Raw genomic sequence first — 20,280 nt, 5'->3', positions numbered from 1 at the left:
AAGTCCCCAGCAGTAGGCGCTGAGACCCCAGCGGTGCCCAAACCCTACGACCGCAGGCAAAATACCATTCGGCCCTATCTCGGCACCTGGGCTTCTCCGTGGAGGGACACAGCAGGCACATGTCCCGGAGCTCAGAGTGAAACAGACACTCCAGCTCTGGTGTAAGTGGGTGACAAGGATGACTGACCCACCATGCGGCCCATGTACTTGAGCAGACCCCAGTGACTGACCTGCCACGTGGCCCGTGTACTGGACTTATCCCCCTGCCCTTCCCACCCCACCACTCGTCGGGCACCTGGTCCTGGCAGTCTAGGCACCACGCACTCCCCTAACAGCCCCCCGAGCCCACGCTGCCCACGGAGGCCACAGCGGGTCCAGTCCCCCGACGCACCACAGCCCATGCCTTAAAATGCCGCGTCCGGCAGTGGGGATCTGAACTCAGGGCTACCCCGCACCCCTCTGGCCCTCTCTTTGCCTCTTCAGACCCAGAGTCCTTCCCACTCCCATCCCTCATTCCCTCTACAACAACAACAAAGAACAGTAATAATAATGCCCGCATTGAAGATCTTCCTCGAGGCATAGGTCAAGGCTTGCCATATATTGAGTCACTTAATCCTCACAGATACCCTGTGCACCTACCATGTCACTGCGAAGATAGTCAGGCACCACGAGGTGGGTGGCTTTCCAAGGAGCTCCCGGGGAGGGGAGCAGGCGGGTGTCCTGGGAACAGAAGCGCACATCTGGAGGTTATGAGGTTGTGCCGCCTTCGGTCACAGGAGAGCGCCGCCAACGTCTTCTGGGTTCTTCCAGCAGGTCGGCGTCCCCGGCCCCTCAGCCTGGGAATGACCCACCCTCCACCCTTGGTCTCGGGAACCACCCGGCGCCTGCTCCGGCTCTCGCACAGACACCACGGCTTTGCTGAACTTCAAGATAAACCCTCCTTGCTCTGGCTTGGAGGCTGGCACATAGTAGGAGCTCTAGTTGCTGAGGAAGCAGATTCTCGTTGAACAGACAATTGTCAGAAAAAAGCAAATTCATCTCAACGTCACCGCATCAATTTCCACAAGTCAATCCAAACGGAGTTACTTTATCACAGAACATAAAAATTTCAAACCCTATGCGTAATATATGACACATCTATTTTTATGTGATCTACAGAATTAGAAAGCTTTCCTAAATCTCTTAAAGGTGGTTTTTCCAGTAATGCATAACCGCTTAATTGGGAAGTGTACAAAACATAATTACACTGCCTAACGCTACGATATTGCTTATGGGAATATCTTCGTTCACACATTCTCCTTTATTTTGTATTTAATCTCTATTAAGATGTCTACACGCAAACAGATAGGTACGCTCGTCTTCATAAACACCATAAATCATAAAGTCATTTCTTGGCTAACCCAAGTCCAAAAGCAGCCCCCAAAAAGAAGCTGCTAGGACCCAAAGGCTTTCGCTTCCTGTATTTAAGCAGAATCAGAATTCCTCTTACCATGTAGCTCCGGACAGCTAGAAGTGGGCCACTGGGCCGGTAACGGTTAAGAGAAAGGCTGGAATTTTTTCTCCTAGTCGATGTCTCTGCATGCAACTCAAAAGGTATCCCAAACTGCCCCCAGAAAGCAGTTACCCAGAGCAGAAAGGGCAAATCCTTTCTGCCCGAGACCGCAGTGAACCACCTCAGATCAAGAAATAAAAGGAGGCCCCTTCAATCACTCCTCCAAGGACACCACGCACGCCCTCTGAGGTTCACCTTCCAACAGGATACCAAAGGCTCCAGACTCTTCAACCGGGGTGAACTTCCCCGCGCCCCCTCCCTGCCTTCAAATGCGTACACACACCCTCAGCCTTAGAATTGGGTTGTCTGAATACACAGCCACTCTACAGGTGTCGATCCAGAGGCAGGCCAGACCTGGTCCCCCCCCCCCCAACTTGTGAACTGCGAGCCCATCCACGTGGCCCCTCTGAGGCCCCTCTGCCGATTCCACATCCACAAGCGAGAAGTGTCACGCCTCCTCACGACCTCCTTTCTGGGTTGTCACTTTTTAGTGACACAGTGTTTCTTATAAACAGGATAAAGGTAAGCTGCCAGGCCGGACGGACACAGAAGCTATCGGCCTCCGTGAAGCCCCGCCAATTAATAAATTCACCGATCAAGATAAAAAGGCTTTGCCACAGAATGGGTTTCCTTGCGTTTCCAAAACAGAAGGTGTCGTCCCCAAATCTGTGTGTGGCAACACCATGAGGGGGATGTTGGAGGCACACACAGGAGCCCCCGGGGGATGGTCTGTTCACCGGCACAAGGTGGATGTGCCTGGTGCCGACCTCCTCGTTCGTGCTCGCACAGGCCAGTGTGAAAATCACCAACTCCACCGAACCCGCCCCTGACGCGGGGGCACGGATTTCCAAAGGGGGCTTCCCTAAGTGGCGGACAGTGTACAAAAATTTAATTTGCAAAAACAATTTCTCCCGTTGCCAGGATGTTGTGACATGGCCCGGCCCCCCTCAGGGAACCCTGCTGACTGGTCCAAAGAGAAAGTTCCATGTCAAGTGCATCGGAATACGGAAGCAGCTCCACTGTTCACAGGTCCGTGCGAAATTTCCCTCGTGTCCCTAGGAAAGCCTAGCGTTGTTCTAGGGGGTGGGGAATCCCTCCGAAACCATTAAAAAAAAAGAGAGAGAGAGACAGAGAGAGAGAGAGAGAGAGACTAGGTCGGGCAGAAATCCATATTTCCGTTTTCAAATCTATTCATTCAGATCGAGGGGGAGGGGGTTATTCAAGATATTTAAAATCTTTCCATCATTTGTCGTGCCAAATGTTCAATAACTGGATTCAAATGTAGGGATGTGTGCTGGGGAGTGGTGTGTTTTTCAAGAAAGACAGTTTGTGTGCAGTTGGCAGGTTCTGGGCTGGCCGCGTTAAGAACCACCTGGAGGAGTTTGCTAAAAATACAGATGTTCTGGCCCCGCCTGGAGCTTCTCCAACCGGATGCCGGGTGGAGCTCCGGGAGACTGACTCCCGGCCAGGGGTGCCCCAGAGCCGCCCTGCTCCAGAGGCCACCCCCTCAAACCACCTGGGCACAGTCCCTCCCCGGGGACCGCGAGAATCACCCATGTGAAAACCACCAAGCCCACAGCCAGCTTCTTACTGCGACATACACGCTCGGAATGCCCTACCCGGGCTCCGCTGGCGGGGCGGGGCCTGGGGGAGGGGTGGGCCGAGGGGTGCGGGGCACGGAGGACCTCTCCGGGTTCCTGGAAATCCACCAATTCCAAAGTTCCGTTCCAGAGGGATGTGGGAAAACACCTGGTGGGTAGCTTGAAAGGGGCAGAGGCAGAAGGGAAAGTAGTTCCTCGTCCTTTAACACCACACAACCCCAGGGACCGCACTGTTCCCACTGACCGCTTCTCACGTGCATCAGCCTCTATTTACTGTTCACGCTCCCTAGGATCTGCAAATGTGGAAATATGCCATTTTGGTCCCTGACCCCTGAGATGCCCTCACATTCCAGCAGCAGATGCCTCCCAAGGGCATTTTCAAGGATCATCTTGCTTGCTCTCTTTTTTAATGTTTACTTATTTATTTTTGAGATAAAGAAAGAGAGAGAGAGAGAGAGAGAGAGAGAGAGAATCTGAAGCAGGCTCTAGGCTCCAAGCTGTCCGCTCAGCGCCCAACATGGGGCTCGAACCCACAAATCTTGAGATCATGCCTCGAGCTGAAGTCAGATGCTTAACCTACTGAGCCACCCAGGTGCCCCATCAAGGATCATCTTGCTTTTTCCAAGTGCGATTTTTTTAATAGCGTGAATTGAACCCAAAGAAACTGCTAGTCTGTAAAACAACCAGCCCACCCTGAAGGCAACAAACCGTGTCTTCGACAGACCCCGGAAGGACGTCGTCCCCAACAGCGTCTCAGGCCCCCCCCCTCGTCACTTCACACTCACGGGACCCTCCCCGTCGAGCCCGTGGCCCAGCATGAAGCTCAGAGCGGCAACCCCGCCTAGGGAGGACATGTCCACACCCACAGCGTGCCTGGCTCTAGCGGGCACCCAGTCAGTCCCCAGTGAGTGAATGAATGAATGCCCTGGGCGGAGACGAGCAAGAACCGTCCTTATTCCAGGGGGATGGCTGGGAACACACGCAGCCAACTGGCCACCCGGCTGGACCTGGGCCCGTCCCCAGGGCGGCTACTGACCAAGTGTCCACCACGTGCCGGAAAGGCAAACCCAACAAGCCATTCTCGGGGAGAGACCCCAGCCCTTCTACTGCCGGCTCAGGACCTGGAGCTCAGATGGGAGCATGCGAAGAGAAATGCCTGCGGGGAAGGGGCAGGTGTAGTGCTAGTAACTTCTTCTACACAGACTCCCCCGGGAATGTGGCCAGGCAAGTCACTGGCGCGGCGCTGTTAACTCAGCAGAGAGGGTGCAGAGCGTTCAGTGGTGATGAACTGAAACACTGGGCGGCCTCTCCAGCGGGCCCCACCCGTCCAGGGCGGCTGGAGCCGGTGGCCCCCGTGTGGCCCGTCCTCAGGCAGAGGTAGGCAGCACCCAACCACTACTCTTTTCTCCTTCTCTGGTAACAGAAATCAGCTCTCACGTAGAAAGCAAGTGTTTCCCGGGGCATTTCCCAGAGTGAATGCATCCAGAATAACACTCAGGTCTAAAGACAATCTGAATGGTTTTGGGGTCATCCCTTTGGCCCCAGGAACCCACAGACGGGCTGCTCCCTAACCTGACCAGCCGCCACCCACCCTCCCCTGCTCTGTGCACCGCGTACTCCCTAGATTTCCCGACGGCACCAGGATTCGCATCTCCCACCCTCGAACACTATTCACTCCAATCTCACCTGGTCCCGTCACCAGCCTCCCTAACATCCATCCGTCCTTTTCGTGCAAAGGGTAAAAAACCTCCCGTTCACACCGGGCCCATTCCCTTAGGACTCGGCTCACCACGTGGGACGAACGGGCCCCATCCCTCGCCCTGCATGCCCAAAGCGATCAAGGCCCAGGGAGCCTTCTCTTCCTGTCCCCCAACACCCGAGGGGAACCCCTCTTTCCACTGCCGAGGTCAAGATTCTCTGATCTCCACCCAGATGGATGTGAGGGACGCACAAGGAAACCTGTTCCAATGCGGACATGCCCGCTGGGAGCCAAAGTGGCTGATCTGTCTTATTTTGTAGAAATGCCTACAATGTGTCAGGCCTGTTCTAAGCACTTTGTAATTCTTACCCGAATTTTAGATTCAGAAAAGGAAGCCCTCTCCAAGGCCTCAGTAAATCCCAAATGCAGCCCAGCAACTTTTCCAACTTCCTTTGCCACACTTTTCTCGAACAGTCTGTCCAGTCCGATGCCTCTTCTCCATCTGTGAGCAGGAATCTATCTGGTTGCCTCTTGCAAGGTCTGTGAGGCCAAGGGCGGCCTTCCTTGGGCCCCTCGTCAGTCTGGGAAGGAAGACATTCACAGTCTCTCCGGGGGACCTCTCCTCTCCCTCGCCAAAGTCAACACACAGAGAACACAGGTCACCCAGTGCTCCAAAGTGGGCTGCTGGGATGGCCCAGGGCAAAGCTTTTGGATCTGACCCTGGAGCCTCGCCCAATAATCACCAGGATGTAAAACTCCCAGCCATGGGGAAGGGCCAAAAAGTGGTCCCTGCACTGGCCCCACCCCTTTCCCCACTAACCCAGACAAGGCTAGTCACCGCCCGCCCACCCCCCGCCCCCCTCCCCCGCCCGCCTGCACACCCCCGGCCCCACATGATGAAAGGAATTACAAAAACCAAAACAAAACCCAACTTTTTAATCTCCCTTGGGGAGAAACATTTTCAAGAACTAGAGTTATACTTGCAAAGTGCGTTTCAAGTGGTTTTGCTGAGCTGGGGTAGGGGTTGCGGGGGACCTCGAAGATCTCAGGCCTGTGCGACACACACACTAAGAACATGACCCAAACAACGGCCAGTCACAAGCCTCTCCCTCCGTGCCCCCGGGACACAGGGGCCTCAAATAAGGCAAAGCTCACAATTATCACAAAGAAAACTCACATCCTGTGGAACTGCTTTCTCTGCCCACTCCTTGGAGCACATCTGGCCAGTTTAGGAAGGGAAAAAAAAATTACCCACGGTTCAAAGTCCTCCTTAAATACTCAGGAAGACATCATTACAGATAGAATTCCAACTTTAACTCTGAAATCTCCTGGCTTTTGTCAGTTGAAGCCACATTCTTAATCCCAGGCTTAGTGGAGAAATGAGAAGAAAGGATGTGTGTTTAAAAAAAATAAAAATCCGCAGCCCTGACTGAGGAGCAACGAGCATCTTGGAGGAACAGAACAATAAACAGAAGTCTGCGGAGAGGCCAAGGCAGAGAAAAATCGGGTCTCAGACACTCGGGGTGTGCTCACCAGGGCACCAATACGGGCAGGCGGGGGGCACTCATCAGATCGCCCTCCTCGTGTCCTGCTCAGGGGCCTTTATGCAGAGCGAGGGATCCCTGGCAGAACAGGACAGGGGACACAGAGCTTCTACACCACAGATCCAAAGGCCGGTTCTGAGGCCACCTGCGACCCCCGGCTCCCATCAAAAACCTTGCAAGCAAAGGCTGACAGATCCGAGGGACGTCCCCGCGTGTCTGCGCACAGATGCCTTAACACCCAGCCCCTTCCACTCTCCGGGCAGCGTGGGCCGGGAGGAAGCTTCTCTCTTCTCCTGCCCCACAGGAGCCTACCACACACCAGGCTTCTGCAGGCAGGGCAGCACGATGGAGATCTGCAGTTTGCAAACCGCACAGGGGACTTCAAAGAGAGAGAATACACACCATTACCTAGGCTGGAGCTGGGCCAGCACACCGGGGCTCACCCCTCTCCCCTTCCCCCGTCCCTCAGCCATCCAAAGGCCGAATGAGAGGGGGTGTATGTACGCCGAGCCCCCCGACCACCCGCACGCCCCACTGCGGCCTTGGGGCACCAGCAAAGACATCAGGGAACTCCCAAGCACACACGTGTTCACGAAAGGAACAGCAGCACTGCAGGGCAGGAAGGGAATCTTGTAAGTAAAGGAAAGCCTGTTTTTCAGGAAAATCTCCACCTCGTGGGGACCTTTCCCTAAAGGAAGCCAAGGTCAGGGCTCTCGCGTCACCTGCTCTGGGTGCCTTTCAGGTGAGTTAATCACCCAAGCAGGCTCCTCTCCAGATCTCGGGACACACCCAGCCTTGTGCCTTTCCCTTTCAATTCTCTGATCGACTCTCTGAAAAGAAAGCTGCTCCTTTTGTTCAGGAGGATGAATTCAAATTCCTTTCTAAGGCCAACACAAACGCAGGGCAGCAACCCAAAGGAGGTTTACCCAGCAGAATCAAGTTTCTGGCCGGTTTTTACAGGAATGGTGCAAACAGCCCATTCCAATTAGGTGAAATCCTCCCCACATTCCCGGTCTCTTTTCCCAGATTCCCCCGTGTCGAACATAGGAATCAACTCCTATTGTAAGGAGTGCATAATGAATCGTGGTGAAGAGAGCAGTAGCCAGAGTGAGGGAAGGGGGCATCCCACCCACCTCCAGCCCCTCCCTTAGAAAGGGGCACACACCAGGAAGAAGAGGGGCCAGTCTTAAAAAGAAAAAAAAACCTAAGATCACTACCCTAGACCACAAACTTGGAAATTTGAGTCTGATAAAGTGATACCTGGCCACCAAATCCAATGTTACCACACACACACACACACACACACACACACACACACACACACACACAAACCCTGAGCACTGTGAAAGCTACCCACATAATCCCTGTGTGTGTGTGTGTGTGTGTGTGTGTGTTGGAGGGGGAGAGGGTGGTTACATCAGACACTCAGATGGAAGCAAAGGGGAAAATGAGGTCAAGAGCACAGAAGGGGTCTAATTTGGCTAGCGTGGCAAAGCCATCCCCACCTGTACCCAAATCCCAATCAAAACCTGAAAGTCTCAATCCATCAGAAAGACCAGCTAGCTCTAGATGGACTGGGAACTAACTAAACTTCCGGTTGCCTTAGTTACTTAACCTTCCCGACCCTCTGTTTCTTCACTGGTAAGACAGCGACCACCATCACCGCTACCTCGAAGAGGGTATGAGGGTAACTGAAAGAACGTGGCTAGAGCAGAACTGTGTGCCTGGCTCTTGAGGTCCTTCCGGAGGTCTGTCCTCCGCCTGGGCAGAGAGTCTGTGATCCAGAGGGACGGACCTCTCCCCACGCATCCAACGGGAGCCCCTGTCTGCTGGGGCCTGCCTGAGGCTTCTCAACAGGAGCCATGCTGTTCATTAACCCAGAAGAGTGTAGGGAATTTAAAACAGGCCTGGTCCAGGAAACCATCTAGAAATTCCTCCTTGGCATTAGATCGTGAGATCCTAACAAAAGATCAGTGATCAAAGACGGAAATGAAAACAAGCCAGATTTTCCATAGCCCCATGTGATCTGGAAGTCAACCCTGGAGAAAGAGGATGGTTTCTGAGAAGCCATTTGAATCCCGGGGAGGACATGCCACATTTTTGGGGTAAGCCTGGAATTTTCACCTCCCCTCTGCTCTCAGGGTGACCCGTGAGGCTCAAACGGTAGGCAGGGTTCCTCCTCTGCCAGGGAATCCGGCTCGAACCCCACTGCCGACGGACTGGTTCAAATCCCAGCTCTGCTACTTGGGGTGGAGGGGGGTGGGCAAATCACCCCAGCGCTTCCTGGACCCGCCACCACCCGACCTCGCCCCGCCAGCACCCCACCTCGCCGTGAAAATGAAGTGCAACATGGACCAAGGGAGGGGCTGGCAAAGATACTAAGTAATTGCTCAAAAAATGGTAGTTATTCTGTTACCTTAACCAAAACACGAGTACTACCTAAAAGGCCTGGGTGGATCGGAGTATCAAATTAAGCCCGCAACGACAGCGAGAGAAAAACACACAGAAATTCCTCCGCCAAGGAGAAGACGGGCGCAACGCGGCAAAGCCCCCGATGGTCACGACTCTACGCTCGCCGGCCCGCCAGGCCGCCCGCGCTGGGGAAGAGCCGCGGAGAGTGAATCGGCGCGAGGTCGCCGGTTCTGGAGGTGGACGGTGAGGAAGGCCCGGGGAGCCCTCGCAGCTTCCAGGCGCACCCACGACCGCGCCGTCGCTAGCCCGAGAACACCCAGGCTGTGGACGGGGGCGAGGGAAGCGGCGGCCCCCGCACCGCCCTGGGGACGGGAGGCCAAGCCGGCCACGTCGTGAGGATGCGGCCGTTTACCGTCTGCTCCATCCGCGATCACTGGGGGGTGGGGTGGCTCCGGCACGGGGTCCAGCGAGGTTTCTGGTTCAGCTCCGGGCCTCGGGCGCGGGTTCGGGGCCCCCCTCCGGGTCCCGCGGGGTCTCGTGGCTCTCTCCCCGTCCAGCCCCGGGACCTGGAGGGGCGCGGCCAACCCGGCGGGTGTGCCGGACCCCCGCCGCCCGGGGTCGAGCCCCGCACAATGGCCGGGGAGCTGGGGGGAGGAAGGAGGAAGTGGGCACCGGGGGGGGGGGGGGGGGGGCAGGGGCCATTTCTAGCACCTCTGGATCACTTCCCCCAAGCGGGAAACGGCTACCATTTACAAGTGAAAAGACCAGCGCCTGGGGAGGGGTGCTTCCGGCGGCGTCAAGGTGGGGGGGCGGGGAGAGGACAGGTATGCGAGCCCCCCCCCCCCGAGGGGGAGGGGAGGGACCGACGCGGGCCGGCGGGGGGGCGGAGCCTCAGGTGCCCCCCGCCGGGAGTCCGCAGGCCCGCGGGCCCCAGGTCTGGAGGTCCTGGCACCCCGGACCCGCAGACGCCGGGAGGGCAGGGCACCCCGGCCGTCCGCGCGCCCGCGGGGAGGCGCCGCCAGGCCCCGCCCCCTCCAGGTAGAGCGCGGCCAGGTTCGGCGGCCGGCCTTGGCCGGGGCCCCACTTCGCCCTCCCGGCCTCCGAAGGTCAAGCAGGAGACCGGAAGTCGCCCGGCGGTCAGTCTGGACGAATCGTCGGGGTTCCCGGGGCCCCCAAACCCGCGCGCTACGGCGAGAGACCGACGCCAGCCTCTTTACGAGTTGGGGGAGGCGAGTCACTGTTCCTTCGTCGCGTAAAAATAGGAATGGTTCTGTTTACCTGGCCCGCAGGAGCGTCGTGAAGATTAATGACTGTGAAATGTTTTTAAGATCAAAAACATTCTGAGATTCTACTTGTAGGCACTTATATGTGCATATTGATATCTGTGCAGCAAAACGCACTCTTTATTCATTGCCCTCCTGGCGTGACTTCTGGCCCATAACCAGAAAGCGCTGAGAAAGAGAAGGTACGTCCCTGAGTGCTCCTGGATAGACACGTCCTTCCCACTTGGCATCCACGCTGGGCCTCCCGCTCCATCCAGTCCCTGATGGGCGGATGGCGCAATCGACCAGCGGTGCAGACCACAGTTCCACGTCTGGAGAAGGCACAGAAGAAAACTTGACAAATACTTGTCACCCCCACCGGGAAGAAAATGCAGCATCCCTCCCCAAGCCCACCCAGTTCATTAGGGCAAGTACCCCCCAGGTGAAGGCTGCCCTCGTGGTCTCCGGTGCTTGGAAAGCTTTGCCCCACCTATCCCCAAAACTGCACGCAGTGGTCAGCCAAGCTCGGCCCATGCAGCCCGCCGGGCCTGGCAGCTTCTGCGGCAAGGCTTCCCTAGCATCACCAGGACTCCAACCCTCCCAGCAAAGCAAGCCCATGTGAACAAGGGAGGCTGTCCTCCCCACCCCCCACCCGCACCCCCACCGTGCAGAACACTCCCAGTCCCCTCAACCATTCCAGGCCAGGGTGTTAAGAACCCACCCCCCCCCCCCAAAACCCTCCCTGCTGGCTCACTGGGCTCCCCACCATCCAAATGAGCATGTGGGCACTACCCCTACCCCCTCCCCAAGGCCCACCTGAACGCACACTGACTGTGATTGAACTGTGTCTGTGCTTCTAGGCCTCCCCCACTAAAGCCATCCATCAGCAAAAGAATAAAGTCCCAGGCAGAGTTCATTCAACAGGAAAGGTGCACAAACCCTTTCCTGGCCTCACGCCCCCTGCAGCCAAGGAACTTCACGGGCTCTTCCTCCCTCCCCCCCACCCCCCCAATCCTGGGGCAGGTACAATACTACCACTTCCAGGTTGATTTGGGTCATTGACACCAATCAACTGGCTGTTTGCTAGGCCTTAACAATTAGGTAGGATTTTTAAATTGCCGTACTTGGTGGGGGGAAATCCCACTAGGCCAGAGGAGTTGACCTCTGTGGTCTTGGTCTAGGGTTCCTTCCAAAGAAACTTCCTGGGATTCCTTGACTCCATAATGAAGTTTTTGTTTGTCCTGGGCTCGGACAGATTGCTGGAGGCCAGACTTCAGGCACGGCTGGAGCACAGCAGCGAGTTTACAACCCCTTGGCTAGCCCCCACGCTGCAGGAAGATCCACTGGCCCGCCATCTATGTTCCACATCTTCTAAAAAGTCCCTTCCAAGACCCTGCCACAACGTAAGCTGGGATGAGGGACAGAAATACTGCCACCATCTCCAATCAATCTTCAGGCCAGTAACAGTTGTCTTTCAAGTCATAAGTAAGGATTTGTGTTACTGCAAAAAGCACATTTCTGCTGGTCAATAGATCGCTTTTGAAGGGAGTTAAAGCAACAACACGAAGGGTGTGTGTGTGTGTGTGTGTTTGGGTTTTTTGTTTGTTTGTTTTTGCATTTTACAAACGGGGAAGATTTTAAGAACTACAAGGATGAAGAGCACTGCCCTCCCCCACCTCCACTCCCCACCCCCAGACTTCTCTGGACCTCCAGAAAACCACCACCAAAGACCTGACCACCAAGTTCAGACAACAGCAGCTAGTGAGGATTAACGTCCTCTCAACACCACCGGGAGAAATAATGGCTCTGTTACTATCTAGGATAGAAGTCACAGTTCTCCATAAAGTCAAAAGCCATCACTTGCCCCATGAATAAGGACCCAACCGTTGTATCAGAATTTTGGTGAACATGAAGCCAACTTGAGGCAACCATCTGTTAAATTCAGTTACCGAAACAAGTTCAGGTAGATCATCTGTCAAGCATTCACTCAAGGAGGGACAGGCTAAGATACACATGGGAAGGTCAGCTGGCCCCTAAGTTCTAACCAAGTATATATACCTTGATAAAATCAGAACAGGCATCAGCCCCCAGCGGTGGTCAATGTCTACACGGATTCCCCGTGCGGGAGGGGACACAGAGAAAGGGCACAGGATAATGCCTGCCATTTCAACTACAGATTTGGCTCCCTTCTGCAACCCCAGCTCCCACATGGAAGCAAGAGACCTTTGTGAATGGGGAGGGAAGATACAATACAGAGGGGCGTTCTCAGAAATGGCAGCAGCTGTACAGGCAAACACACAGACCCAACACTCACTCACTTTAGCTGTACTTTCCAAACACTGCAAATAGCGTAAAAACGACTTCAGCGCGAGGAGTAATAAAAAAATAAACACAACAGCTTCCTGCCACTTACAATGTCTCAATTTCTGGTTAAGGGGTGAAAAGGATTCCTCAAAAATTGCGCTCAAGGGAGAAAAAGTTTGTTTTTCCACACTCTGCTTTGAAGAACGCTTCTATCTGCTTTTACAATCTTGACACACACACACAAAGATCACGGAGAAGAGAGCACAAAGTTCCCCAGCAGTCCAGAAAAGACCATCTTCTAAGAAAACTCCGCAAAGGGAGTAAACCAGCGGCCCAGATTTCCATGCCAGGCAAAGACAGATGACTGTGCCTCTCTGGTTCCCATCCTGCTGGCCGCTCCTGAAGTTTCTGTATTCTCGGGCAGTTGGAAGAATGAAGGCCCAAAGTGCCCCTTGGCTTCCATGGTCAACATTCCACACGAACAATGGCCTAGCTCTCTCCCTATTGTACATTCTGTATTCATTTGTGAATCCCCCCCCCCTTTTTTTTGCACAATGTGCAAAGTCCTTCTTTTCACTGGGGAAGTCCTGAATGCCCAAGTGCAGCCATAAACTCAGGCTTTAAACATCAATAATGATAGCTAAAAGCAAACTACAGATTCTGCCCAAACATTAATTTGTGAGTATCATTCGAGTCACATTGATGGCTTCTGGATACCATCCATTAAATCATGATCAAAAGAAACCACTGAACACCTTGAACATGGCTCTGAAGGTTTTAGCAATTATTAAGTATAATTTTCCAAATCCAGAGATAGGATTTAAAACACACACACACATACACACACACACACACACACACACACACACACACACACACAACCCTTTCATTCGTCTTTGATATATATTCCATCAAACACAGACTTGAAAAAAAAAATTAACTTCCAAAGATTGTACGTGGGGAGAAGCCTTGCTTGCACCCTCCGTCCTTTCCCGGGGTGCTGTGGCTTTAACTTCAGCGGTGTGAATTAGGACATGCTCACCAGCTGTAAGGGAGAAAACTGATATCTGCCCAGGCAGCACAGCCTCGGAGCGTATCCATTCCAGCATTTCGATGTGCCTACTAGAAGTCATCATAGTCCACAGGAGCATGCCTCAGCGTCACAGGAAGATCTTGAAGGAGTAAGGCCCCCCCATATTTCACTATAAGGTGTCACTAAACACTCGTACCGCTCTTCCAAGGGTCAAACTGCACTCCCACGTTTTAATTACTACAGAAATGGGTTCCAGCCTCTGTAATGGAACGATCAGCCAGACAGTGGAAACAGTGCCTGGGTCGTGCCCTGCCCTACAGACACATTTCCTTTTCTGATCGTGTATTTTATGAATATATATACCTGTATCTATCATTTGTGGCCTGTACCAGGGACTTGGGACACTTAGCCCACTGCCTGTCACTGACACAAAGATTATGCAGAGGGACCCAGGCGGCACTCACATACGTTATGACGACAGTCCTACTATACTGAAATGACAGTGGTAAAAAAATGACAACTGGGGTGGCCATTCCACCGTTGCTATAAACTCTTTAACTTTTTTCCATTTAGGGAAAAGCATTAAATGCAAAGGGGGGTGATTCGCGACGGAAAAGGACTGTGAGCAAATGGCATTCGGGGGCTGGATCTCAAGGAGGGGCTGTTCCCGAGGGGAAGGCTCTTTTTGTTTTTAATCAGTGAGTCTCAAGGATTTCAAATGGTGTGAGCCATGCGGAGCTCCCTTTGCTTTAGTATTTAAACAGTTGGCAACAATATCCTTTTCCAACCCAGAGCACTGCTTGTTCGGTACCTATTTTCTTTACTCATCATTTATTGACCTTGTAGCTGGCTACTCAGGACACTGAAAGAGTTGCAGGTTGATTTTGTAGTTTTGCTTGTTTGTTGTGGTGGTGGCTGTTGGTTTCATCTCTCTTCAAAACACTTTTCAGACTTAAAAATACAGTTTCTTTTCAGAGTTTGAAAAGTCAAGAGTAAAGTTATTGATTATTCCCTGAAAGGGCAACTGATTGGCTGGTTAATAATTATACAGATAGCCAAGTTTTCCTGTTTCATCTTGTGTACACGACCAGATTAACAATGCCAAGGAAAGCAAACTCTGCAGGGACAGGAACAGGTGTGCCCTGAGTCTTAAAAGGCCAAAATATCTCACAAAGTATGTCACTGGTGTATTTTTACAACGAGCACAGTGTTTTTAAGCAGCCGGACTTTTTTACTTTCCCAACCTGAAGAAGACACTTGGCAAATATTTCTTCCTTGAGTTGATGACTAAGTCCCAGACATAAGTTGCAACTTGTGCCTAGCAAAGAAATACATTTTAGGGACAAAGAGGTATTTTTAAAAATCACGGTTGAGAAAAGGTAATTCACCCTGCCCCTCCCCCAGGAAAACACCCATTCAAGGGCCAATTTCAAAAGATCCCAAGTGAAGTCGTAAATAACACAGGGCTTGGAGCTCAACTACACAGCCACCCACCCTCCACTCAGCCTTATTAAGGTACACTTAGAAATCAGGGAGATGATGTACTCCCCCTTAGCTGTATCTTCCCAAACAGGAAACGGGATTAAACAAAAAAGCACCTTGTCAGGTTCAAAACAAGCTCCAAGGCCAAGATTTTAAAATTCCCTCTAATAACTGCTTTCTACAGGGACAAACTGGGGTCCCCTACCCCGGGGGCACAGAAAACCAATCAGTGCCATAAATTCCCTTTGCCTTCAACCCTCACTCCCTCGTACTGGGGGCAGAGTGGGGGGAGGGGGTGACCCGACATCAACACTTACACTAAACCCCTCAACGCTCTACAGAAATATGCTGGCTTATTTCCTTTGTTTGGTCCTGTTATACTTGATCAAGTGTGAACGATTAAACTGGCTTCATTAAAGGCAAGTGCATTCACGGCTAACATACAACTTCAATGGCAACTGTAAGCATATTTTGCAAGAAAGAGGGCCTGCTTTTTTGCCTGAAACCTACCACCTCATTAACTTTTCTTTTGGGGGCAATAAAAAGGGCACCAGGGTTTTTTGTTGTTGTTGTTTGCTTTTTGTTGTTGTTGTTGTTGTTGTTGTTGTTGTTTTTACAGGAGAGTGTCACAGCAGTTCAGGAATCTGATGGCAGACAAAAGCATTTTTGGTGTTTCAACTCTAGGACATAGTCCCCCGTTACAAAAAAAAAAAAAAAAGAAAAAGAAAGAAAAAAATGTTTCAATATTAAAGCCGCTCTGACTTAAAGTGTTTAATTAGCATTTTGAATATCACTTTATAATTGCTGTAAGAAGTACTCTGAAATCAGATTATAGACACGAGATCCTTTAAAGTACCATTACTTCAAAATGTAAAGGATATATTTAAAAAAATTTTTTCGAAACAGAGGAATTCTCCGAAGTACACGAAAACTAACTAGTTCTACTCTGGGAGCCCTAGAGGCAGAAAGAACAGCAGTCTTAGGGACTGAACACGAGGTAATTTTTAAACTTGTCTTTGAACCCAAGCACTTAGTAGAGAATCTTCTTTGAAAGAGTAGTAAGAGTCTAATCTATTTCGCCAAAGTCGGGAGGCAGAATCACTTTGTAAACTAACCAAAATATACGTCCCCTCCAAATTATCCATGTCAGATAAAAATATACCAGTCTCTAGAATATCCAACAGAATTGCAAATAAGGCACTTAGCATTTTAAATTCCCAATGCATATTTATAGAATACAATTCTCTTGTCTACCCTTCAAGCCACTCACATCTGACTCTCTAAGAACTTAACCTGATCTCCAATCTTTAAAGAAAAAAGGTGGGAAAAAATCCAGAAAGATCTGTTTACCCTGGAGAGGGCAAGTGAGCCCGGCCTGACGACGTAGGCCACTGCCAGCAGCCTCCACCCCAAGGACGCAGAGCGAGCGGGGATTTCTACGAAAAATTCCTCCTTTCCCCTGCAAAACACTAAACATGGGGACCCCTGGAGCCAACTGCCGCTTGGGGCTGCCTCCGGAAAAAGTACTCGGGGTCGGGAGAGGGGGGCACCCCACACACTCGCGCGCACACGCACACTCCGTGTCCGTGACCATCCGCCGCGGCCGAGCCACCGGAGGGTGTGTGTGCGCGCGTGTGCGTCTCGCCGCGGCCGGCGGTGACCGAGCCGAGCTCCGGGGCCCGCGGCCTCCGAGCACCAGGACGCTGCGTGGGCTGCGGGCAACCAGCTACGCCACCCGGCCTCCCGCTGGAGAAAGGCCCAGGCGCGCCCCGGCTCCTGCGCGCCTCTGCCCAACTTGCCCCGGAGCGCTGGGCAGAGCGGGAGGGAGAGAAAGAAAGGCGCTTCCCCTCGGCCGCGCGGGTCAGTCCTGCGCCGCCGAGGACGAGGAGGAAGAGGCGACCGCGGCGGCCCGGCAGTCGCTGCGCAGCACCCGGTCCCCGCCGCCCGGGGCGCGCCCTCGCCAGCCCCTCCTGCGAAACTTTTTCCTTTTGGTTCGCCCCACCCGAAAAGTGCAGCCCGGGAGGGGGAGGCGGGCGGACCGGGCTCGCAGCAGGCGGCGGCGGCGGCGGGCGAGGAGGAAGTGGTGCCCGCGGGAGCGCGGACGGGCAGAGGAAATGCCCGGCCCGCTCGGCCCCCGCCCGCGCCCGCCGCCCGGCCAGCCCCGAGCCCCCGCCCCGCTGCGACTTTGGCGGGCCGAGCCCGGCGCGGCAGTGGCGGCGGCGGCGGCGGCGGCAGATGTGGCCCGGCTGCCCGGAGGAGCCAACAATGCGGGGCCGGCAAAACAAAAGGGTTCCACTTCGCCTCCTTTCCCTTCTTTCACTTGCGCTCCCGGGGCGCCGCGCGGGATCCCCGGCCAGCAGGGGCCGCTCCCCTGGGGGCCCCGAGCCGCGCGCGCCCCGGTTTCCCCGCGGACCCCCGCTCTACCGCCCGCCCCCGCCCCGCAAAGCGTAAGGCCCCGCGCGCTCGGACTCCCGGTCCCGGGGGATCCGGCCGTATTGTCCCCGCGGCGCGCCGCGCGCTCGGCCTGGGTCGCGGGCGGCCCCCGCGCGCGCACCCACCGGCCTCGGGGAGCAGGAGCCGGGGGCGCCTAGGAAACCGTCGCCGAGACGCCGCCGCCGCCGCCGCCGCTGCCCTCCGGACGCCGCCGCGCTCGGGATTTCTTTTTTCTTTTTTTTTTTTTTTCCAATCCTGATGGGAAGGAAGGTGACCGCCTACTTCGCATTCATCAACTCTCATCACAACAACAAAAATCCTGGCGCAAACGGCAGCCGGCGGGCGCGATCGGCGGCGGGGGGCGGCAGGCAGGGACCTCCAGGCCGGCTCCCACCCCCGGGCGCCGAGCGGGGACACGGGGGCGCAGACCAAAGATGTCCTCGGATGCCGGCTCCGTGTCCTTCGCCCTCCTCCTCCTCCTCCCCCCCACCCCCCAGTGGCGCAGTGAGGCGCGGGCGCGGCGCCCCCAGCCCGCGGCCGCAGGTGAGGCGGGGGCGGCAGCGGTCCCGGCCCTCCCCCGGGGCCCCGCTTACCTCGTCCCGGGCCGCCGGCGTCCACGGCGAAGGGCGCCCACCCGGGAGGCGGCGGCGGCGGCGGTGGCGGCGGCTCCCGCCCCTCCCACCCCACCCGGCGGCGGTGGCGGTGGCGGCGGCTGTGCGGCCCCCCCCTCAGCGCGGCATGGCTCCCGGCTCGGTCCCTCGCTCCTCGGGCCGCCGCCGGCTTCTCTGGGCCGCTCCCGGGCCACCTTAAAATGACACACGCACACAGGGACACACACACAAAAACTTAATCTCTCCAGCTCCCCGCCCCTCCCCCTCCCGCCCTTCCCTCCCCTCCCTTCCCTGTCTCTCCCCTCCCCTCCCCACCCTACCCCTCCCCTTCCCTTCCTCCTCCTCCCCTCGCCGCCGAGCCTCTTCCTACTTCCCCACCCACCCCACCCCCTTCCTCCGCCCACCCGGCTCCCGATGCTCCCCACCCCAGTCCCAGCCCCGCGCCCGCTCGCCGGGAGGGGGCTGCGCTGGGGGTCCCCGGCCCGCGCTCGCCCCGCGCCGCGCTCACCCCCAAGAGGATGCTAATTCCAACTTGGATCGGGGGAGGGAGCGTCCTGGATGCCGAGCGCCTCCCGGCTATTTGCTCTTCTTTATTTGTTTTCTCCTCCCGGGAAGGAGGAGGAAAACGGAGAGAAAGGGAAAGGGAAAGAAGCGGCGCCGGCCGCGTCTCCCGGTGCCCGCCGGCTGCGCAGGAGCGAGGCGGGAGGCGAGGTGAGGGTCGCCGCTCGCTCACTCCTCGCTCCTTTTTTTTTTTTTTTTCTTTTTTTTTTTTTTTTTTTTTTTGGGCAAAGGCGGGGTCTCTCTTTGCAAACCAATGACACAACCCCACATGGGCCGGCCTCGCCCCCTACAGATACTCCTCACTACAAATCGGCTCTCTCGGGGGATTAGTGGCTCCGCGAAAGTGCACACAGGCGCGGCGGGAGGGCGAGGGGGCCGGGCGCGGCGGGCACTCCCCGGCCCGGCCCCGCCCGGGAGGCCCTGGCGAAGCCCTGGGGCCTCGGCGGCGGGGGCGGGGGTCCCGCCGCGGCGGCCGGGAGCCCGGCCCTCCCCTCTGCTCTCCTTCCTCCTCCGCCCCTTCCACGTGGGGCCCCGGGCGGCCGGCCACGTGGGGGGACGCGAGCCCAGGCCGGCCTGGGCGCAGCGCCCCGGGGTGGCCCTGGCCCCATCGGGTCCCCGCCTGGCCCGCGGCGCCGACCTGCCCCCTTCCCGGCCCCGCGGCTCCAACTTCCTCCTGGGCCCCGCGCCGGCTGCTTCTGCCTCCTCAGGCCCGCGGGGTCAGGCGCGGGCCGGCCACAGGGGGCACTTGCGCTCCCCAAATCCGGATCCGGGAGACCGTGCCCGCGCCTCGCCGGAGAGGCAGTGGGTGCGCGGGAGGGGCCCTGTGTGCTGGAACTTGCAGCGGTTGTGTTCCCTACATGAAGCAAAACATTTTTTACACATTAAAAAAAAAAAAATGTTCCTTCCTGTTGCCTGGATCTTGCCTGGGCTATTTTTAAAGCCTCGCTTTGGGTGGGAGCTCCCGGCCTCGCAGGACGGAGACGCTCTGCGGCCTGGGGGGGGGGGGGGGAGGAGGCGCACGAGACGCCCCGACGCCGCGAGGTTAGACTCTGGACACCGAACCCGGGGATCAGGCCGCGCGCCGGCCGCACCTAGATTAAATTCAAGGCCCGTGACCCGCGGGATTGGAACCCGGTTTGCGAAGGGGGTCGGCGGCTTCGGGTTGGAACGGATCGTCCCCCTGCGCCCCAGAGCCCCTCAGACTCTTCCCTCCCGGAGGCCGCCGCGCGCCGTCCAAGAAGCTCCCCGTGGAGGCTGAATTGAGCCCCGGGGTCGATGTTTTAAAACTATATTGAGATGTTACGAACTGGATTGAGATGTTGAGCAGGAAAGGCAGGAGGAGAGGGGTGTGAGGTCGGGCCTTTGCAGGCCGCAGGCGAGGCCATTTCGGTTTGGCCCCTGGCGTCCCGGGAGAGCGCCACACCCCACGAAGCGAAGGAAACTCGAGGTAAAGCCCGGAGGCCGGGAGCAGGCCACGGCGCCGCAGAAACCTTTTCCGCGTCCCCGAGAGAGCTGCCCGAGGCCTGTCCATCTATTCACATTTTTAAAACCCCTGCTTCGGCCCGCAGCAGGGGGTGGGTGCCCACGGCTGGTTTGCTAAAGTGCACCCAGATGTGGCTTGTGCCACCGGCCGTGCGGGGGGGGGGGGGGCCTTGACTCTCGATGATTGTTTCATCATCAAACAATAAGGTCTTAAAACTCGGTGAAAGACCTCCCAGATGGGGAACCGGCCTTTCACACCCGCTGGCTCGGTAACGAAGATGTCCGATGCGCGTTTATTACACGG

At 55.9% G+C, this 20,280-nt stretch overlaps 1 protein-coding gene across 2 annotated transcripts in view; it reads right to left on the bottom strand.

The window, feature by feature from the left end:
* The window catches only part of CTBP2 (C-terminal binding protein 2), a 156,786-nt gene extending 138,811 nt beyond the window's left edge, over positions 1–17,975 (bottom strand). For both annotated transcript variants that reach the window (XM_030334407.1, XM_030334406.1), the window contains exon 1: positions 17,916–17,975. The gene's annotated coding sequence lies outside the window, so the exon portion shown is untranslated. The remainder of the gene's footprint in view (positions 1–17,915) is intronic.
* Positions 17,976–20,280: the final 2,305 nt, after the last annotated feature.

The sequence above is a fragment of the Lynx canadensis genome, chromosome D2 (assembly GCF_007474595.2).
Source record: "Lynx canadensis isolate LIC74 chromosome D2, mLynCan4.pri.v2, whole genome shotgun sequence".
Lineage (NCBI taxonomy): Eukaryota > Metazoa > Chordata > Mammalia > Carnivora > Felidae > Lynx > Lynx canadensis.
Note: the sequence above shows the minus strand (reverse complement) of the source record. Positions and strands in the feature narration are given on the sequence as shown.